Source organism: Hyperolius riggenbachi, chromosome 10 (genome assembly GCF_040937935.1).
Source record: "Hyperolius riggenbachi isolate aHypRig1 chromosome 10, aHypRig1.pri, whole genome shotgun sequence".
NCBI classification, from domain to species: Eukaryota; Metazoa; Chordata; class Amphibia; order Anura; family Hyperoliidae; genus Hyperolius; species Hyperolius riggenbachi.
Window position 1 is genome coordinate 291,870,769 of NC_090655.1, and position 19,627 is coordinate 291,890,395.

The window sequence follows — 19,627 nt, forward strand, 5'->3', positions numbered from 1 at the left end:
TTATGTTGCGTGACCACGCCCAGGGGATTTTGTCAGTAAATGTGTAGGTATTTGTCAGTAAAAAATAACGTGAAAGGTTGGCAACACTGCTGCCTATACTGAAAGGGGGGTGGGAAAAGGAGGGGTTAAGGGAGTCACCTGACTACCTATACTGGAGAGAAAGGGGGAAGGAGTCTTCTGGCTACACATACTAGAGGGAAGGGGGAGGGGTCATCTGGCTACCTATGCTGGAGGGAATCGGGGAGGAGTCATCTGGCTACCTATACTAGAGCAGTGATGGCTAACCTTGGCACTCCAGCTGTGACAAAACTACAAATCCCATCATGCCTCTGCCTCACCTAAATTATGCTTAGAGGTGTCAGAGTATTGCAATGCCTCATGGGACTTGTAGTTCCACCACAGCTGGAGTGCCAAAGGTTAGCCCTCACTGTACTAGAGGGAAGGGGGAGGGGTCATCTGTCTATCTATGCTGGAGGGAAGGGGAGGGGTCAACTGGCTACCTATACTAGAGGGAAGGGGGAGGGGTCATCAGGCTACCTATGCTGGAGGGAAGGGGGAGGCGTCATCAGGCTACCTATGCTGGAGGGAAGGGGGAGGGGTCATCTGGCTACCTATACTAGAGGGAAGGGGGAGGGGTCATCAGGCTACACATACTAGAGGGAAGGGGGAGGGGTCATCTGGCTACCTATACTGGGGGGAAAGGGGGAGGGGTCATCAGGCTACCTATGCTGGAGGGAAGGGGGAGGGGTCATCAGGCTACCTATGCTGGAGGGAAGGGGGAGGCGTCATCAGGCTACCTATGCTGGAGGGAAGGGGGAGGGGTCATCTGGCTACCTATACTAGAGGGAAGGGGGAGGGGTCATCAGGCTACACATACTAGAGGGAAGGGGGAGGGGTCATCTGGCTACCTATACTGGGGGGAAAGGGGGAGGGGTCATCTGGCTACCTATACTAGAGGGAAGGGGAGAAGGAGTCTTGTACTCTGTAATGTGCTGCTGGAGATGTCAGTGCTATATAAATACATAATAATAATATGGTAGGACATTAGACTATGGCTATGGTAGGATTAGATTGTGAGCTCCTCTGAGGACAGTCAGTGACATGACTATGTACTCTGTAATGTGCTGCAGAAGATGTCAGTGCTATATAAATACATAATAATAATATGGTAGGACATTAGACTATGGCTATGGTAGGATTAGATTGTGAGCTCCTCTGAGGACAGTCAGTGACATGACTATGTACTCTGTAATGTGCTGCAGGAGATGTCAGTGCTATATAAACACATAATAATAATATGGTAGGACATTACACTATGACTATGGTAGGATTAGATTGTGAGCTCCTCTGAGGACAGTCAGTGACATGACTATGTACTCTGTAATGTGCTGCAGAAGATGTCAGTGCTATATAAATACATAATAATAATATGGTAGGGCATTAGACTATGACTATGGTAGGATTAGAGTGTGAGCTCCTCTGAGGACAGTCAGTGACATGACTATGTACTCTGTAATGTGCTGCAGAAGATGTCAGTGCTATATAAAAACATAATAATAATATGGTAGGACATTGGATTATGACTATGGTAGGATTAGATTGTGAGCTCCTCTGAGGACAGCCAGTGACATGACTATGTACTCTGTAATGTGCTGCAGAAGATGTCAGTGCTATATAAATACATAATAATCATATGGTAGGACATTAGACTATGACTATGGTAGGATTAGAGTGTGAGCTCCTCTGTGGACAGTCAGTGACATGACTCTGTACTCTGTAATGTGCTGCAGAAGATGTCAGTGCTATATAAATACATAATAATAATATGGTAGGACATTAGGCTATGACTATGGTAGGATTAGAGTGTGAGCTCCTCTGAGGACAGTCAGTGACATGACTATGTACTCTGTAATGTGCTGCAGAAGATGTCAGTGCTATATAAATACATAATAATCATATGGTAGGACATTAGACTATGACTATGGTAGGATTAGAGTGTGAGCTCCTCTGAGGACAGTCAGTGATATGACTATGTACTCTGTAAAGTGCTGCAGAAGATGTCAGTGCTATATAAATACATAATAATAATATGGTAGGACATTAGGCTATGACTATGGTAGGATTAGATTGTGAGCTCCTCTGAGGACAGTCAGTGACATGACTATGTACTCTGTAATGTGCTGCAGGAGATGTCAGTGCTATATAAATACATAATAATAATATGGTAGAACATTACACTATGACTATGGTAGGATTAGAGTGTGAGCTCCTCTGAGGACAGTCAGTGACATGACTATGTACTCTGTAATGTGCTGCAGGAGATGTCAGTGCTATATAAAAACATAATAATAATATGGTAGGACATTGGATTATGACTATGGTAGGATTAGATTGTGAGCTCCTCTGAGGACAGCCAGTGACATGACTATGTACTCTGTAATGTGCTGCAGAAGATGTCAGTGCTATATAAATACATAATAATCATATGGTAGGACATTAGACTATGACTATGGTAGGATTAGAGTGTGAGCTCCTCTGTGGACAGTCAGTGACATGACTCTGTACTCTGTAATGTGCTGCAGAAGATGTCAGTGCTATATAAATACATAATAATAATATGGTAGGACATTAGGCTATGACTATGGTAGGATTAGAGTGTGAGCTCCTCTGAGGACAGTCAGTGACATGACTATGTACTCTGTAATGTGCTGCAGAAGATGTCAGTGCTATATAAATACATAATAATCATATGGTAGGACATTAGACTATGACTATGGTAGGATTAGAGTGTGAGCTCCTCTGAGGACAGTCAGTGATATGACTATGTACTCTGTAAAGTGCTGCAGAAGATGTCAGTGCTATATAAATACATAATAATAATATGGTAGGACATTAGGCTATGACTATGGTAGGATTAGATTGTGAGCTCCTCTGAGGACAGTCAGTGACATGACTATGTACTCTGTAATGTGCTGCAGGAGATGTCAGTGCTATATAAATACATAATAATAATATGGTAGAACATTACACTATGACTATGGTAGGATTAGAGTGTGAGCTCCTCTGAGGACAGTCAGTGACATGACTATGTACTCTGTAATGTGCTGCAGGAGATGTCAGTGCTATATAAAAACATAATAATAATATGGTAGGACATTGGATTATGACTATGGTAGGATTAGATTGTGAGCTCCTCTGAGGACAGTCAGTGACATGACTATGTACTCTGTAATGTGCTGCAGAAGATGTCAGTGCTATATAAATACATAATAATAATATGGTAGGGCATTAGACTATGACTATGGTAGGATTAGAGTGTGAGCTCCTCTGAGGACAGTCAGTGACATGACTATGTACTCTGTAATGTGCTGCAGAAGATGTCAGTGCTATATAAAAACATAATAATAATATGGTAGGACATTGGATTATGACTATGGTAGGATTAGATTGTGAGCTCCTCTGAGGACAGCCAGTGACATGACTATGTACTCTGTAATGTGCTGCAGAAGATGTCAGTGCTATATAAATACATAATAATCATATGGTAGGACATTAGACTATGACTATGGTAGGATTAGAGTGTGAGCTCCTCTGTGGACAGTCAGTGACATGACTCTGTACTCTGTAATGTGCTGCAGAAGATGTCAGTGCTATATAAATACATAATAATAATATGGTAGGACATTAGGCTATGACTATGGTAGGATTAGAGTGTGAGCTCCTCTGAGGACAGTCAGTGACATGACTATGTACTCTGTAATGTGCTGCAGAAGATGTCAGTGCTATATAAATACATAATAATCATATGGTAGGACATTAGACTATGACTATGGTAGGATTAGAGTGTGAGCTCCTCTGAGGACAGTCAGTGATATGACTATGTACTCTGTAAAGTGCTGCAGAAGATGTCAGTGCTATATAAATACATAATAATAATATGGTAGGACATTAGGCTATGACTATGGTAGGATTAGATTGTGAGCTCCTCTGAGGACAGTCAGTGACATGACTATGTACTCTGTAATGTGCTGCAGGAGATGTCAGTGCTATATAAATACATAATAATAATATGGTAGAACATTACACTATGACTATGGTAGGATTAGAGTGTGAGCTCCTCTGAGGACAGTCAGTGACATGACTATGTACTCTGTAATGTGCTGCAGGAGATGTCAGTGCTATATAAAAACATAATAATAATATGGTAGGACATTGGATTATGACTATGGTAGGATTAGATTGTGAGCTCCTCTGAGGACAGCCAGTGACATGACTATGTACTCTGTAATGTGCTGCAGAAGATGTCAGTGCTATATAAATACATAATAATCATATGGTAGGACATTAGACTATGACTATGGTAGGATTAGAGTGTGAGCTCCTCTGTGGACAGTCAGTGACATGACTCTGTACTCTGTAATGTGCTGCAGAAGATGTCAGTGCTATATAAATACATAATAATAATATGGTAGGACATTAGGCTATGACTATGGTAGGATTAGAGTGTGAGCTCCTCTGAGGACAGTCAGTGACATGACTATGTACTCTGTAATGTGCTGCAGGAGATGTCAGTGCTATATAAATACACAATAATAATATGGTAGGACATTAGACTATGACTATGGAAGGATTAGAGTGTGAGATCCTCTGAGGACAGTCAGTGACATGACTATGTACTCTGTAATGTGCTGCAGGAGATGTCAGTGCTATATAAATACATAATAATAATATGGTAGGACATTAGACTATGACTATAGTAGGATTAGAGTGTGAGCTCCTCTGAGGACAGTCAGTGACATGACTATGTACTCTGTAATGTGCTGCAGGAGATGTCAGTGCTATATAAATACATAATAATAATATGGTAGGACATTACACTATGACTATGGTAGGATAAGAGTGTGAGCTCCTCTGAGGACAGTCAGTGACATGACTATGTACTCTGTAAAGTGCTGCAGGAGATGTCAGTGCTATATAAATACATAATAATAATATGGTAGGACATTAGACTATGACTATGGTAGGATTAGATTGTGAGCTCCTCAGTCAGTAACATGACTATGGAGGCCTCAGCAGACTGTCATCTAGTATATTGCAGGTTCCTTATCTCAGCAGATATCCAGGGAGTTGCAGCAGAAATATCCCAGCATTCCTCCTGTTGTCCTTCAGACATTAAGCCCCAAATCTCTATAGAAATTCCTGAGGGCTGAGACTCTTATGGGTATTGCTGACAATGCTCTGTTTGCTGGATAAACAGAACACTGCAGTATCAATGTGTGAATAGCAGAGACAACATGAGATGCCTCAGCCATGATATCACAGACGGCATGACGGCCTTCCCCAGACACAAACACATCCAAGGAATGAGTCCACCACCTCATGGGGGATGAATTCTGCACAGGTGACCATACATCAGAAGATCGACCAAGAGACTTGTCTTTCTCTGATCGGAGAGAGATCTGTCGGCTGCCCATACATCACAGGATGATTCCTGATCAATTTCATGATGAAATCGATCCAGAATTGGCCTTGTGAAGCTGCATTCGCTGGTCTGACACTGTACATTTCCTGTCCGGGTCCTCTGCTTGTCTGCCGCTGGCTCCAGGCAGGGCCGGTTCTCTCATGAAGCAGGGTGAAACATTTGCATCAGGCGCAGAGTTTACACGGGTAGCATGTTTGTACTGTGTTTACAATAACAGCATGCAGTCAGAGTATGAGGAGAAGTGAGACTCACAGCCAGCCAGGGCACTATTGTGCTGAGCTGCAGCATGTCATGTGAGAACATTAAATGAAGCAGAGTAAATTGTCGGGTGCCGTGCGATCATTCCAAATCAGGAGGGGGAGGATTCTCACAAGTTTGCCTCAAGCAGCAAAAAGTCTAGTACCAGCCCTGGCTCCGCCCCTTCATCCATACACACACCCACGTGCTTGCCGATTGACAGGGGCGTTGCTAGCCCAAAAGATCATTGGCACGTGCTCCGGATCTATTCTGGGGTGCCCCAAATGTCCTCCAGGCAGAGTCTGCTGTGGTGCCTCAATGGCGGGCATGCTGAGAGTTGTGGTGCATCAATCTGAGGTATGCTGGGTGCTGTGGTGCCTGTTTATGGGCATACTGCATGCTGTGGTACCATGCTGGGGGCATGCTGAGAGTTGTGGTGCCTTAATAGGAGGCCGGTGGGAGCATGGGAGGGGGTCCACTAGAAGGTCAGGGAATGCTATGGGGGAACTGCCAGCCCACCCAGCAGAAAGCCAGATCAGCCAGCACAGAAGACAGGTAACTCTGCCTAGTTATGCTTAAAGGGAACCTATTTTTTAATTCCGAATATTTAGTTGCAGCACTCTGACACATACAAAGATAAATAAACACTCCTTCAAGCCTATGAGCATTTCAGTGCCTGCTTTTCACCCTTCTCTTTCCATAACTAGGGTTATACAGGGGGCAGCCATTAGCAATTCCTCCTTTGCTGGACACCTCCTACTTCACCAGTCTACCGGATTCTGTCCCGGCAATATAAAAAGGAAGGGAGGGGTTCCTCCAATAAATGTAACATATTTTATATTTGTCATCATGCAGATGAAAAAAGGCTGCTATTTATTATTATAATTTAGAAAATAGATTTTATTTCTGAAATTTTGTATTTTTAATTTGGGTCCACTTTAACTGAGAGGGATATGGATGTTTCCTTTGAAAGCAGTAGGATTAGCCATACTATGCCATGGAAAAAAAACACATATAATTACATAAATACTTGATCTACTTACATAACACATGTATGTACTATGCACGTTTTGATTTCAGGGAATTTTATATAGTAAATGAAGAGTATTCTGTTTCTGATGGGAACCATGTCTTTTGCCCACAGTTTAGGCTAAATCCTGATGTCATTTCTGCCGTTTACTTTCTTTTCTTTTCTCCTCCAATCGCTGAGTCACCTCAGCCTTGCTTGTAAACACAGGTGAGCAGGGGATCGTGTTTCAGATAAGCAGCTAGACAGGGAAATAAAGGGAAGAGGAGGAATATATTATAGATAAAAAGAACCCCCAGCATGCAACTGTTTGGCACTGACTACTAAAGGGCTAGTGCTCCTTAAGGGCTCTTTCACACCAAGACGTTGCGTTTTAGGGGACATTAAGGTCGCATAACGTGCCCCTAACGCAACGCCTGGTGGTGTTTAAGTTGGACGTCAGTTTGAGCCGCGTTATGCGGCTCAAAAGACTGTGGAGACCACGTGATCGGAACACTCCGCATCATGTGGTCCCGCCAGCCAATCGGCGCACACAGCGGCCGCTCCAGGAAGAAAACAGTTACGTCAGCAGTGCAGTGCATATTAATTAGCCATGTGGCTAATCACTGCGCATGTGCAAGCAGTATAACGTGGCTAAAACCGCGTATAACGCACAGCATGCTGCACTTTCTTTCAATGTCCAGCATTACACTGTAAAGCAACGTGGGCACTGTGAACAGCCCATTGATTTTTCATTACTGTGAGTTGGGCTGCGTTACAGGCTACTGTAACGTCAGCCTGTAACGTCCCACTGTGAAAGCAGCCTAAAGGGGAACTTCAGCCTAAACAAATATACTGTCATTAAGTTACATTAGCTATATTAATTAGAATAGATAGGTAATATAATCTCTTACCCACCCTGTTTTAAAAGAACAGGCAAATGTTTGTGATTCATGGGGACAGCTATCTTGTTCATGGGGGCAGCCGGCATCTTTATGGTTGAAAGGAGGTGACAAGGAGCATGAGACACAGTTCCAACTGTCCTGTGTCCTGATCACCCCTCCCAGCTGCACACGCTAGGCTTCAAATGTCAAATACAAAAAAAAAAAAAAATGCACCAAACAGCAGAACGAGAACAAGAACATCAGAAATCCCATCATGCTTTGCACAGCATCAGGGGAAACATGCCCGGGCAGTTTTCTTCTGTGCAGCTAAAAATGAGGCTTGGGTAAGAAAAACAAAGTTCTGATGCTGTAAAACTGTTAAAGAAACACCAAGCCTTTTCAGTGCTGCTGAGTAGATTTTTAGTCTGGAGGTTCACTTTAAGTATGTGATAACTCCAAATCATAACAGCAGAAAAAGTTTTGCAAGTTTTGAATGCAGGATTAGCATCTTTATCACTTAATACACTAAGACCTTTGCTATTACAATTTGATTTTTATGGTGACAATCCCGCTTTAAACAATACCAGTTGCTTGTCAGTCCTGCTGATCTCTTTGCCTGCAGTAGTGGCTGAATCACACAACTGAAACAAGCATGCAGCTAATCCAGTCTGACTTCAGTCAGAGCACCTGATCTGCTGCATGCTTGTTCAGGGGCTGTGGCTAAAAGTATTAGAGACACAGGATCAGCAGGAGAGTCAGGCAACTGGTATTATTTTAAAAGTAAAAATCCACATCCTTCTCAGTTTAGGTTCCCTTTTGTGATATGCTGCATTTTTTTGTATTGTTGTAGAGGGGGCTTCATCCAACATTTTTCTGTGCAGGCCTATTTAGACCACTGTTAAGTTCATGTAAATTTGGCTCCACCCATAACCACACCCAGATTCTGGTGCATGACCACACCCATTTTCCTGCTGAAGTGCCCAAAAGGGCCCGGGATCACTTAGGATCCTAGCAACACCCTTGCCGATTCACGACACACACACCCTCATGTATGCCAGGAGCACATGGTGGGGCATGTATGGACCAAGGACAGAGCCCGGAGCCAATGGTGGACGTGGACAGGTAATGTACAGTGCACTGGGCACCGGGGGAGCATGTATGGACCAAGGACAGAGCCCAGAGCCAATGGCGGACGTGGACAGGTAATGTACAGTGCACCGGGCACCGGGGATGCGTGTATGGACCAAGGACAGAGCCCGGAGCCAATGGCGGACGTGGACAGGTAATGTACAGTGCACTGGGCACCGGGGGAGCATGTATGGACCAAGGACAGAGCCCAGAGCCAATGGTGGACGTGGACAGGTAATGTACGCTGAACTGGGCACCGGGGGAGTGTGTATGGACCAAGGACAGAGCCCGGAGCCAATTGTGGACGTGGACAGGTAATGTACGCTGAACTGGGCACCAGGGGAGTGTGTATGGACCAAGGACAGAGCCCGGAGCCAATGGTGGACGTGGAAAGGTAATGTACAGTGCACTGGGCACCGGGGGTGCGTGTATGGAGCAAGGACAGAGCCCGGAGCCAATGGTGGACGTGGACAGGTAATGTGCAGTGCACTGGGCACCGGGGGAGCGTGTATGGACCAAGGACAGAGCCCGGAGCCAATGGTGGACATGGACAGGTAATGTGCAGTGTACTGGGCACCGGGGGAGCGTGTATGGACCAAGGACAGACCCCGGAGCCAATGGCGGACGTGAACAGGTAATGTACAGTGCACTGGGCACCGGGGGAGTGTGTATGGACCAAGGACAGAGCCCGGAGCCAATGGTGGACGTGGACAGGTAATGTACAGTGCACTGGGCACCGGGGGAGCGTGTATGGAGCAAGGACAGAGCCCGGAGCCAATGGCGGACGTGGACAGGTAATGTACAGTGCACTGGGCACTGGGGGAGCGTGTGTATGGAGCAAGGACAGAGCCCGGAGCCAATGGCGGACGTGGACAGGTAATGTACAGTGCACTGGGCACCGGGGGTGCGTGTATGGAGCAAGGACAGAGCCCGGAGCCAATGGCGGACATAGACAGGTAGTGTACAGTGCACTGGGCACCGGGGGAGCGTGTATGGAGCAAGGACAGAGCCCGGAGCCAATGGCGGACGTGGACAGGTAATGTACAGTGCACTGGGCACTGGGGGAGCGTGTGTATGGAGCAAGGACAGAGCCCGGAGCCAATGGCGGACGTGGACAGGTAATGTACAGTGCACTGGGCACCGGGGGTGCGTGTATGGAGCAAGGACAGAGCCCGGAGCCAATGGCGGACATAGACAGGTAGTGTACAGTGCACTGGGCACCGGGGGAGCGTGTATGGACCAAGGACAGAGCCCGGAGCCAATGGCGGACGTGGACAGGTAATGTACAGTGCACTGGGCACCGGGGGAGCGTGTATGGAGCAAGGACAGAGCCCGGAGCCAATGGCGGACGTGGACAGGTAATGTACAGTGCACTGGGCACCGGGGGAGCATGTATGGACCAAGGACAGAGCCCAGAGCCAATGGTGGACGTGGACAGGTAATGTACAGTGCACTGGGCACCGGGGGAGCATGTATGGACCAAGGACAGAGCCCGAAGCCAATGGCGGACGTGGACAGGTAATGTACAGTGCACCGGGCACCGGGGGTGCGTGTATGGAGCAAGGACAGAGCCCGGAGCCAATGGCGGACGTGGACAGGTAATGTACAGTGCACCGGGCACCGGGGGAGCGTGTATGGAGCAAGGACAGAGCCCGGAGCCAATGGCGGACGTAGGCAGGTAATGTACAGTGCACCGGGCACCGGGGGTGCGTGTATGGAGCAAGGACAGAGCCCGGAGCCAATGGCGGATGCGGACAGGTAATGTACAGTGCACTGGGCACCGGGGGAGTGTGTATGGAGCAAGGACAGAGCCCGGAGCCAATGGCGGACGTGGACAGGTAATGTACAGTGCACTGGGCACCGGGGGAGCGTGTATGGAGCAAGGACAGAGCCCGGAGCCAATGGCGGACGTGGGCAGGTAATGTACAGTGCACCGGGCACCGGGGGTGCGTGTATGGAGCAAGGACAGAGCCCAGAGGCAATGGCGGATGCGGACAGGTAATGTACAGTGCACTGGGCAACTGGGGAGCGTGTATGGAGCAAGGACAGAGCCCGGAACCAATGGCGGACGTGGACAGGTTAGGAGGGCCTCCAGTAGAGATGGCCGGAACTTATTTGCGCAAACTCCGGTGGTTCGCATTCGCGGTGAACCGCGAACTATATGCGAGTTTGACCTGCCCCCTATACTACATCATTAGGGTCAACTTTGACCCTTTACATCACAGTCAGCAGACACAGGGTAGCCAATCAGGCTACACTCCCTCCTGGAGCCCCCCCCCCCCCCCCCCTAAAAAGCAGGCAGTGTCAGCCATTTCACTCACTCATGTGGCTGCAGTAATTAGAGAACGGAGAGGTGCTGCAGAGACATTAGGGAAAGCTTAGTTAGGCTACAGTTAGGCTTGTTAGGTTGCTGTTTCTTGCTGATACTTATTGCTAAAAAGCACTCCTCATCCTCAACAGCTCTTTTGAGAGTTAATGTTGTTTTTGTGATCTATTTTTTTTTTGTGTGTGTGTCCCACTGACACTTGTGTTGCATATACAGCCCTGTCAGTCAGTCTTAGCTGCTGGTAGGACCTTGGCCCCTTGGTAATTCCTACTATGCCACTGCCAGGCCCTAGCACATTCAGTAACTACCTGTGTGTGTGACAGGCAGCTGCACATTTATCATACCCATCACTGCATATACCTACCTGTTCAGTGCACCCACCTACCTACGTGAGTGCACACAGTGTCACTGCACCTGTTCACAGTACCTGTGTGTGTGACTGCTGCAAATTTGTAATACCAGTCATTGCATAATTGTTCACAGTACCTGTGTGACTGCACGCTGTATAATATACCACTCCGTGCATACCTGTTATCTGCACCTATGTGACAGCTGCACATTGTATTGTGATACCAGTTACTGCATACCTTTCACTGCACCTGTGTGACTGCACATTGTATTAGTCAAGTCAGTGCATACCTTTCACTTCATCCTCCCCAATATGGACAAAACAGGTAGAGGCAGGGGCAGACCCAGAGGCAGGCCACACGGCAGGTCTGTTCAAGGTCGTGGGTCTGTTCGAGGTAGTGCTGATGTGATTTTGTGCTGCCCTGGCCCAAAGTACAGTGCTCAGAAGAAGGCACGTCTCATCAACTCCCAAAATTGTCAGGAAGTGGTTGACTATTTAACACAGAACACCTCATCTTCCGCAGCCACCAGCACTACTACAAGCACCACATCCGCTACATTTTACTTTTCGCAGGAGTTATTTGATGGGGAATTAACTGATTCACAGACATTATTGCTACAACAAGATGAAGGCGCTAAGCAAGTTACAGCACCTCATATGTCTGAGTTAGGCGACACTATGGATGTAAGGTGTGAGGAGGAGGATGATGAAGTACCTGCTGTTGCTGTGTCTGAGGCAAGCGAAACTGGGGAGGATGATATGATGATATGGATGCCACGTGGGTTCCTAAGAGACAAGAAGACCAAGGGGACAGTTCAGAGAGGGAGTCAGAGAGTAGTAGGAGGAGATGAGTTCCTGAAAGAAGCAGGGGGAGCTCGTCTTCAGAAACAGCTGGTGGCAGTGTCCGGCGCCATGTATCACCACCTATGGAAAGCCAGCCAACATGCCCTTCAACATCAGCTGATGTGGCCACCATAGTGCCATCACCCCAGGGGGGCTCAGCGGTTTGGACATTTTTTTGTGTGTCTACCTTAGATCGGAGCAATGGCATCTGTTCTCTCTGCCACCAAAAATTGGGCCGTGGAAAGGCCAACAGCGGCCTAGGGACAAGTGCCTTACGAAGGCACCTGGAGAAAAGGCACAAACTGCAATGGGAAGAGCAGCAGAGGAAAAGCAGCACGCAAAAGAAAAGTCACCCTCCTTCTCCTCTTCCTCCTTCAGATGCAGCATCTTCAGCAGCTTTCTCCCTTGCACCTTCACAATCACAGCCACCCTCCTCCACTCTGCATCTCATCTTGAGTGGTTCCTGCTCCTCTGTCCACAGCAGCAGCCAGGTGTCCGTGAGGGAAATCTTTGAGCGGAAGAAGACAATGTCTGCCAGTCACCCCCTTGCCCGGCGTCTGACAGCTGGCTTGGCGGAACTGTTAGCTCGGCAGCTGTTACCATACCAGCTGGTGGACTCTGAGGCCTTCCAAAAATGTGTGGCCATTGGGACACCGCAGTGGAAGGTACCAGGCCACAATTATTTTTCCAAAAGGGCAATACCCAAACTGTACCATGAAGTTGAAAGGCAAGTGGTGTCATCTCTGGCACACAGCGTTGGGTCAAGGGTCCATCTGACCACGGATGCCTGGTCTGCCAAGCACGGTCAGGGTGGGTACATTACTTACACAGCCCATTGGGTCAACCTGGTGAACGATGGCAAGCGGGGAGTATGTGGCTGTGCAGCGGACCTAGTTGTGACACCTCCACGGCTTGCAGGCAGGCCTCCAGCAACCTCCTCTCCTCCTGCTACATCCTCTTCACTGTCATCATCCTCCTCCTCCTTGGCTGAGTGGCAGTTCAACTCTAGTGGTGCCGTGATCTCCTCTCCAGCTACACAGCCCCATCTCCCCAGGGCCTATGCTGCATGCCAGGTACGACGATGTCACGCCATCTTAGACATGTCTTGCCTCAAAGCGGAGAGTCACACTGGAGCAGCTCTCCTGGCTGCTCTGAACAAACAGGTGGATCAGTGGCTGACCCCGCACAAGCTTGAGATCGGCAACGTGGTGTGTGACAACGGCAGCAATCTCATTTCAGCTTTGAATTTGGGAAAGTTGACACATGTACCCTGCATGGCACATGTGCTGAATCTCATAATTCAGAGATTTGTGTCTAAGTACCCAGGCTTACAGGATGTCCTGAAGCAGGCCAGGAAGGTGTGTGGGCATTTCAGGCGGTCTTACACGGCCATGGCACTCTTGGTCGATATTCAGCGGAGAAACAACTTGCCGGTGAGACGCTTGATTTGCGATAGCCCGACTCATTGGAATTTGACCCTCCTGATGTTCAACCGCCTGCTACAACAGGAGAAAGCCAAACAGTATCTCTACAACTACAGTAGAAGGACATGCTCTGGGGAGATGGGGATGTTCTGGCTGAAGTATTGGACACTCATGCAAAATGCCTGCAGGCTCATGCGGCCGTTTGAGGAGGTGACCAACCTGGTGAGTCGCAGTGAAGGCGCCATCAGCGACTTGATCCCGTACGCTTTCTTCCTGGAGCATGCCGTGCGTAGAGTGGTGGTTCAAGCTGTGGAGGAGCGTGAACAGGAACAGTTACAGGAGGAACTGTTGTGGGATCAATTCTCATCAGAACCAGATGTTTCCTCAACACCTGCGGCAGCACAGAGGGGGGAGGAGGAGGAGGAAGATTCCTGTGGGGAAAGAGGAGTCAGATAATGTTGTTTTTTTTGGAGGAGGCGGCAGACAACCGCAGCAGGCGTCGCAGGGGGCTTGTGCTGCTCAATGTTCCCGTGGTATTGTTTGCGACTGGGGGGAGGAAGAGGACATGGATAGTATGTCTGGATCCAAATTTGTGCAGATCGCATCTTTCATGCTGTCCAGCCTGTTGAAGGACCCCCGTATAAAAAAACTCAAGGGGAATGAGCTGTATTGGGTGGCCACGCTACTAGACCCTCAGTATAGGCACAAAGTGGCGGAGATGTTACCAACTCACCTGAAGGCAGAAAGGATGCTGCACATGCAGAACAAGCTGGCCAATGATGCTTTACAGTGTGTTTAAAGGTGATGTCACAGCACAACAGAATAAAGGTACCACTGCCAGTAATCCTTCTCCTACTGTATGTCCATGCAGGCAAGGACAGGACGCTCTAGCGATCTCATTTTGATGTCGGACATGCGGACATTCTTTAGTCCTTAGCCCTTCCAGATCCACCAACGCCTCGACTGGCAGGTAGGCGACTACCTGGCCTTAAGTGTGGATGTAGACACTGTGAGCAGCGATGAACCCTGGACTACTGGGTGCACAGACTTGACTTGTGGCCAGAGCTGCCACAATTTGCCATCCAACTTCTGTCTTGCCCTACTGCAAGCGTCCTGTCAGAAAGGACCTTCAGTACAGCTGGAGGCATTGTCACTGAGAAGAAAAGTCACCTAAGTCACAAAAGTGTTCAGTACCTCACCTTTATCAAGATGAATGAGGCATGGATCCCGGAGGGCTACTGCCCGCCCCAAGACTAAGTCAAAGAATCAAAAAGAGAATCGCACACCACTGTGGAGGTGCTGGACCAATAAATGTTGCAACAAAAATCCGGAAGGTCCGCACACTCAGATAAACCAAAATCCAGTTTTTTTCAAACAAAGTGACACAAGTCCACTCCATATACCGACGACTCGTTTCGGGGCCCCCTTTGTCAAAGTAACACAATACAGAATGTTACCATTCTGTATTGTGTTACCTTGACAAAGGGGACCCCACGGGGCCCCGAAACGAGTCGTCGGTATATGGAGTGGACTTGTGTCACTTTGTTTGAAAAAAACTGGATTTTGGTTTATCTGAGTGTGCGGACCTTCCGGATTTTTGTTCCAAGACTAAGTCAGTCCCCACGCACAGCATCTCTGCCTGCACGCCGTGTGACTGCCTGCCCCAAGACTAAGTCAGTCCCCACGCACAGCATCTCTGCCTGCACGCCGTGTGACTGCCTGCCCCAAGACTAAGTCAGTCCCCACGCACAGCATCTCTGCCTGCACGCCGTGTGACTGCCTGCCCCAAGACTAAGTCAGTCCCCACGCACAGCATCTCTGCCTGCACGCCGTGTGACTGCCTGCCCCAAGACTAAGTCACTCCCCACACACAGCATCTCTTCCTGCAGGCCGTGTGACTGCCTGCCCCAAGACTAAGTCAGTCCCCACGCACAGCATCTCTGCCTGCACGCCGTGTGACTGCCTGCCCCAAGACTAAGTCAGTCCACACACACAGCATCTCTGCCTACACACCGTGTGACTGGCTGCCCCAAGACTAAGTCAGTCCCCACACACAGCATCTCTGCCTGCACGCCGTGTGACTGGCTGCCCCAAGACTAAGTCAGTCCCCACGCACAGTATCTCTGCCTGCTCGCTGTGTGACTGCCTGCCCCAAGACTAAGTCAGTCCCCATGCACAGCATCTCTGCCTGCAGGCCGTGTGACTGGCTGCCCCAAGACTAAGTCAGTCCCCACACACAGCATCTCTGCCTGCACGCCGTGTGACTGGCTGCCCCAAGACTAAGTCAGTCCCCACGCACAGTATCTCTGCCTGCACGCCGTGTGACTGCCTGCCCCAAGACTAAGTCAGTCCCCATGCACAGCATCTCTGCCTGCAGGCCGTGTGACTGGCTGCCCCAAGACTAAGTCAGTCCCCACACACAGCATCTCTGCCTACACACCGTGTGACTGGCTGCCCCAAGACTAAGTCAGTCCCCACACACAGCATCTCTGCCTGCACGCCGTGTGACTGCCTGCCCCAAGACTAAGTCAGTCCCCACACACAGCATCTCTGCCTGCACGCTGTGTGACTGCCTGCCCCAAGACTAAGTCAGTCCCCACACACAGCATCTCTTCCTGCAGGCCGCTTGCCTTCTCCGCCACCACCAACAGGGTCCAGGACTCCAAGCTGATTCCTGAATTTTTAAGGCCCCTGCTAGCAGCGGCCGCTATAATAATTTTTCTGGGGTGTGTACATGCCTGCCTAGTTTTTCTGGCTGCAACAACAAAACAAAAGGCATGTACATGTGTCAATTCCCCTTCGTGATCATTGCCTTGCCGCGGTTAAGGGGCTTGTGTATCACAATGAAGCAATGACCACTGGCTATATGAGTGTCTCGGGGGGCACACCCAAGGTAATAAGGTCGTTGCTTCATTGTGGACAGACCAAATTCGATCAGCTGGACAGTCACTGTTGTTCTGTCATTGAGCTACCTCAGCCCGACGACCATATGGGCTTGAAAACCGCCATGGCCTACACTCTGGCCATAATGATCTCCTGGTTTATATTCTGATTGTATGACCATCCGTTTGCCTGTTGCCTTTAGTACTGCAAATTATCTGTGTATTGTATATAATTTGTATATAATCTGTATATTGCTTGTATATATCATCCTGGGTTTGGGATCTGTGTGCACACATTTGTATATACACTGGGTTACTCTGCATTGTTTCCCTATGCAGAGTAGGCTAATTGTATGTACTCCAGGTTGCAAGTGTATGCTTAGAATACATTTGCTTACAGGGAGATTGTCTTGTATTGCATATCTCAGATTGCATGTGTATGGATTGAATGCACTTGCTTACAGGGAGATTGTCTTGTATTGCATATCTCAGATTGCATGTGTATGGATTGAATGCACTTGCTTACAGGGAGATTGTCTTGTATTGCATATCTCAGATTGCATGTGTATGGATTTAATGCACTTGCTTACAGGGAGATTGTCTCATTTTACTTCTTGTATATTCTTGCATGTTTGTTGAAGTGCATGAGGTTTATGCATGCAACTAATTTATGTTCCTTGCATTTGTTAATAAATTACCTTATTCATTTATTCCTGGCTTGATCTCTCAGTTTTTCCTCATCAGTGACATTTCCTGCATTATGGCATCTTGTGCGTTGCCCATGTTGTTTCATGTGCAATGCATAAATGCAATCCTGGGGTATATGTGCCCAGTATATGTAGCCAGGGGTATATGTGCCCAGTATATGTAGTCAGAGGTATATGTGCCCAGTATATGTAGCCAGGGGTATATGTCCCCAGTATATGTAGCCAGGGGTATATGTCCCCAGTATATGTATCCTGGGGTATATGTCCCCAGTATATGTAGCCAGGGGTATATGTGCCCAGTATATGTAGCCAGGGGTATATGTGCCCAGTATATGTAGCCAGAGGTATATGTGCCCAGTATATGTAGCCAGGGGTATATAACCCCAGTATATGTAGCCAGGGGTATATGTCCCAGTATATGTAGCCAGAGGTATATGTCCCCAGTATATGTGCCCGGTATATGTAGCCAGAGGTATATGTGCCCAGTATATGTAGCCAGGGGTATATGTGCCCAGTATATGTAGCCAGGGGTATATGTGCCCAGTATATGTAGCCAGGGGTATATGTGCCCAGTATATGTAGCCAGGGGTATATGTGCCCAGTATATGGAGCCAGGGGTATATGTGCCCAGTATATGGAGCCAGGGGTATATTTGCCCAGTATATGTAGCCAGAGATATATGTGCCCAGTATATGTAGCCAGGGGTATATGTCCCCAGTATATGTAGCCAGGGGTACATGTGCCCAGTATATGTAGGCAGGGGTAAATGTGCCCAGTATATGTAGCCAGGGGTATATGTGCCCAGTATATGTAGCCAGGGGTATATGTGCCCAGTATATGTAGCCAGGGGTATATGTCCCCAGTATATGTAGCCAGAGGTATATGTGCCCAGTATATGTAGCCAGGGGTATACGTGCCCAGTATATGAAGCCAGGAGGTATACGTGCCCAGTATATGTAGTCAGGGGTATATGTCCCAGTATATGTAGCCAGGGGTATATGTCCCCAGTATATGTAGCCAGGGGTATATGTGCCCAGTATATGTAGCCAGGGGTATATGTGCCCAGTATATGTAGTCAGGGGTATATGTGCCCAGTATATGTAGCCAGGGGTATATGTCCCCAGTATATGTAGCCAGGGGTATATTTGCCCAGTATATGTAGCCAGGGGTATATGTGCCCAGTATATGTAGCCAGGGGTATATGTCCCCAGTATATGTATCCTGGGGTATATGTCCCCAGTATATGTAGCCAGGGGTATATGTGCCCAGTATATGTAGCCAGAGGTATATGTTCCCAGAATATGCAGGCAGGGGTATATGTGTCCAGTATATATAGCCAGAGGTATATGCTCCCAGTATATGTAATCAGAGGTATATGTGCCCAGTATATGTAGTCAGGGGTATATGTTCCCAGTATATGTAGTCAGGGGTATACGTGCCCAGTATATGTAGTCAGGGGTATATGTGCCCAGTATATGTAGCCAGGGGTATATGTGCCCAGTATATGTAGCCAGGGGTATATGTCCCCAGTATATGAAGCCAGAGGTATACGTCCCCAGTATATGTAGGCAGGGGTATATGTCCCAAGTATATGTAGGAAGGGGTATATGTCCCCAGTATATGTAGGCAGGGGTATATGTGTCCAGTATATATAGCCAGAGGTATATGCTCCCAGTATATGTAATCAGAGGTATATGTGCCCAGTATATGTAGTCAGGGGTATATGTTCCCAGTATATGTAGTCAGGGGTATATGTGCCCAGTATATGTAGTCAGGGGTATATGTGCCCAGTATATGTAGCCAGGGGTATATGTGCCCAGTATATGTAGCCAGGGGTATATGTCCCCAGTATATGAAGCCAGAGGTATACGTCCCCAGTATATGTAGGCAGGGGTATATGTCCCAAGTATATGTAGGAAGGGGTATATGTCCCCAGCATATGTAGGCAGGGGTATACCTCCCCAGTATATGTAGGCAGGGGTATATGTCCCCAGTATATGTAGGCAGGGGTATATGTCCCCAGTATATGTAGGCAGGGGTATATGTCCCCATTATATGTAGTCGGGGGTATATGTGCCCAGTATATGTAGTCGGGGGTATATGTCCCCAGTATATGTAGGCAGGTGTATATGTGCCCAGTATATATAGCCAGAGGTATATGACCCCAGAATATGCAGGCAGGGGTATATGTGCTCAATATATATAGCCAGAGGTATATGCTCCAAGTATATGTAGTCAGAGGTATATGTGCCCAGTATATGTAGTAAGGGGTATATGTGCCCAGGATATGTAGTCAGGGGTATACGTGCCCAGGATATGTACAGTGTTCTCCCCAGAGCCATTTACCAGGGCGCGCCGC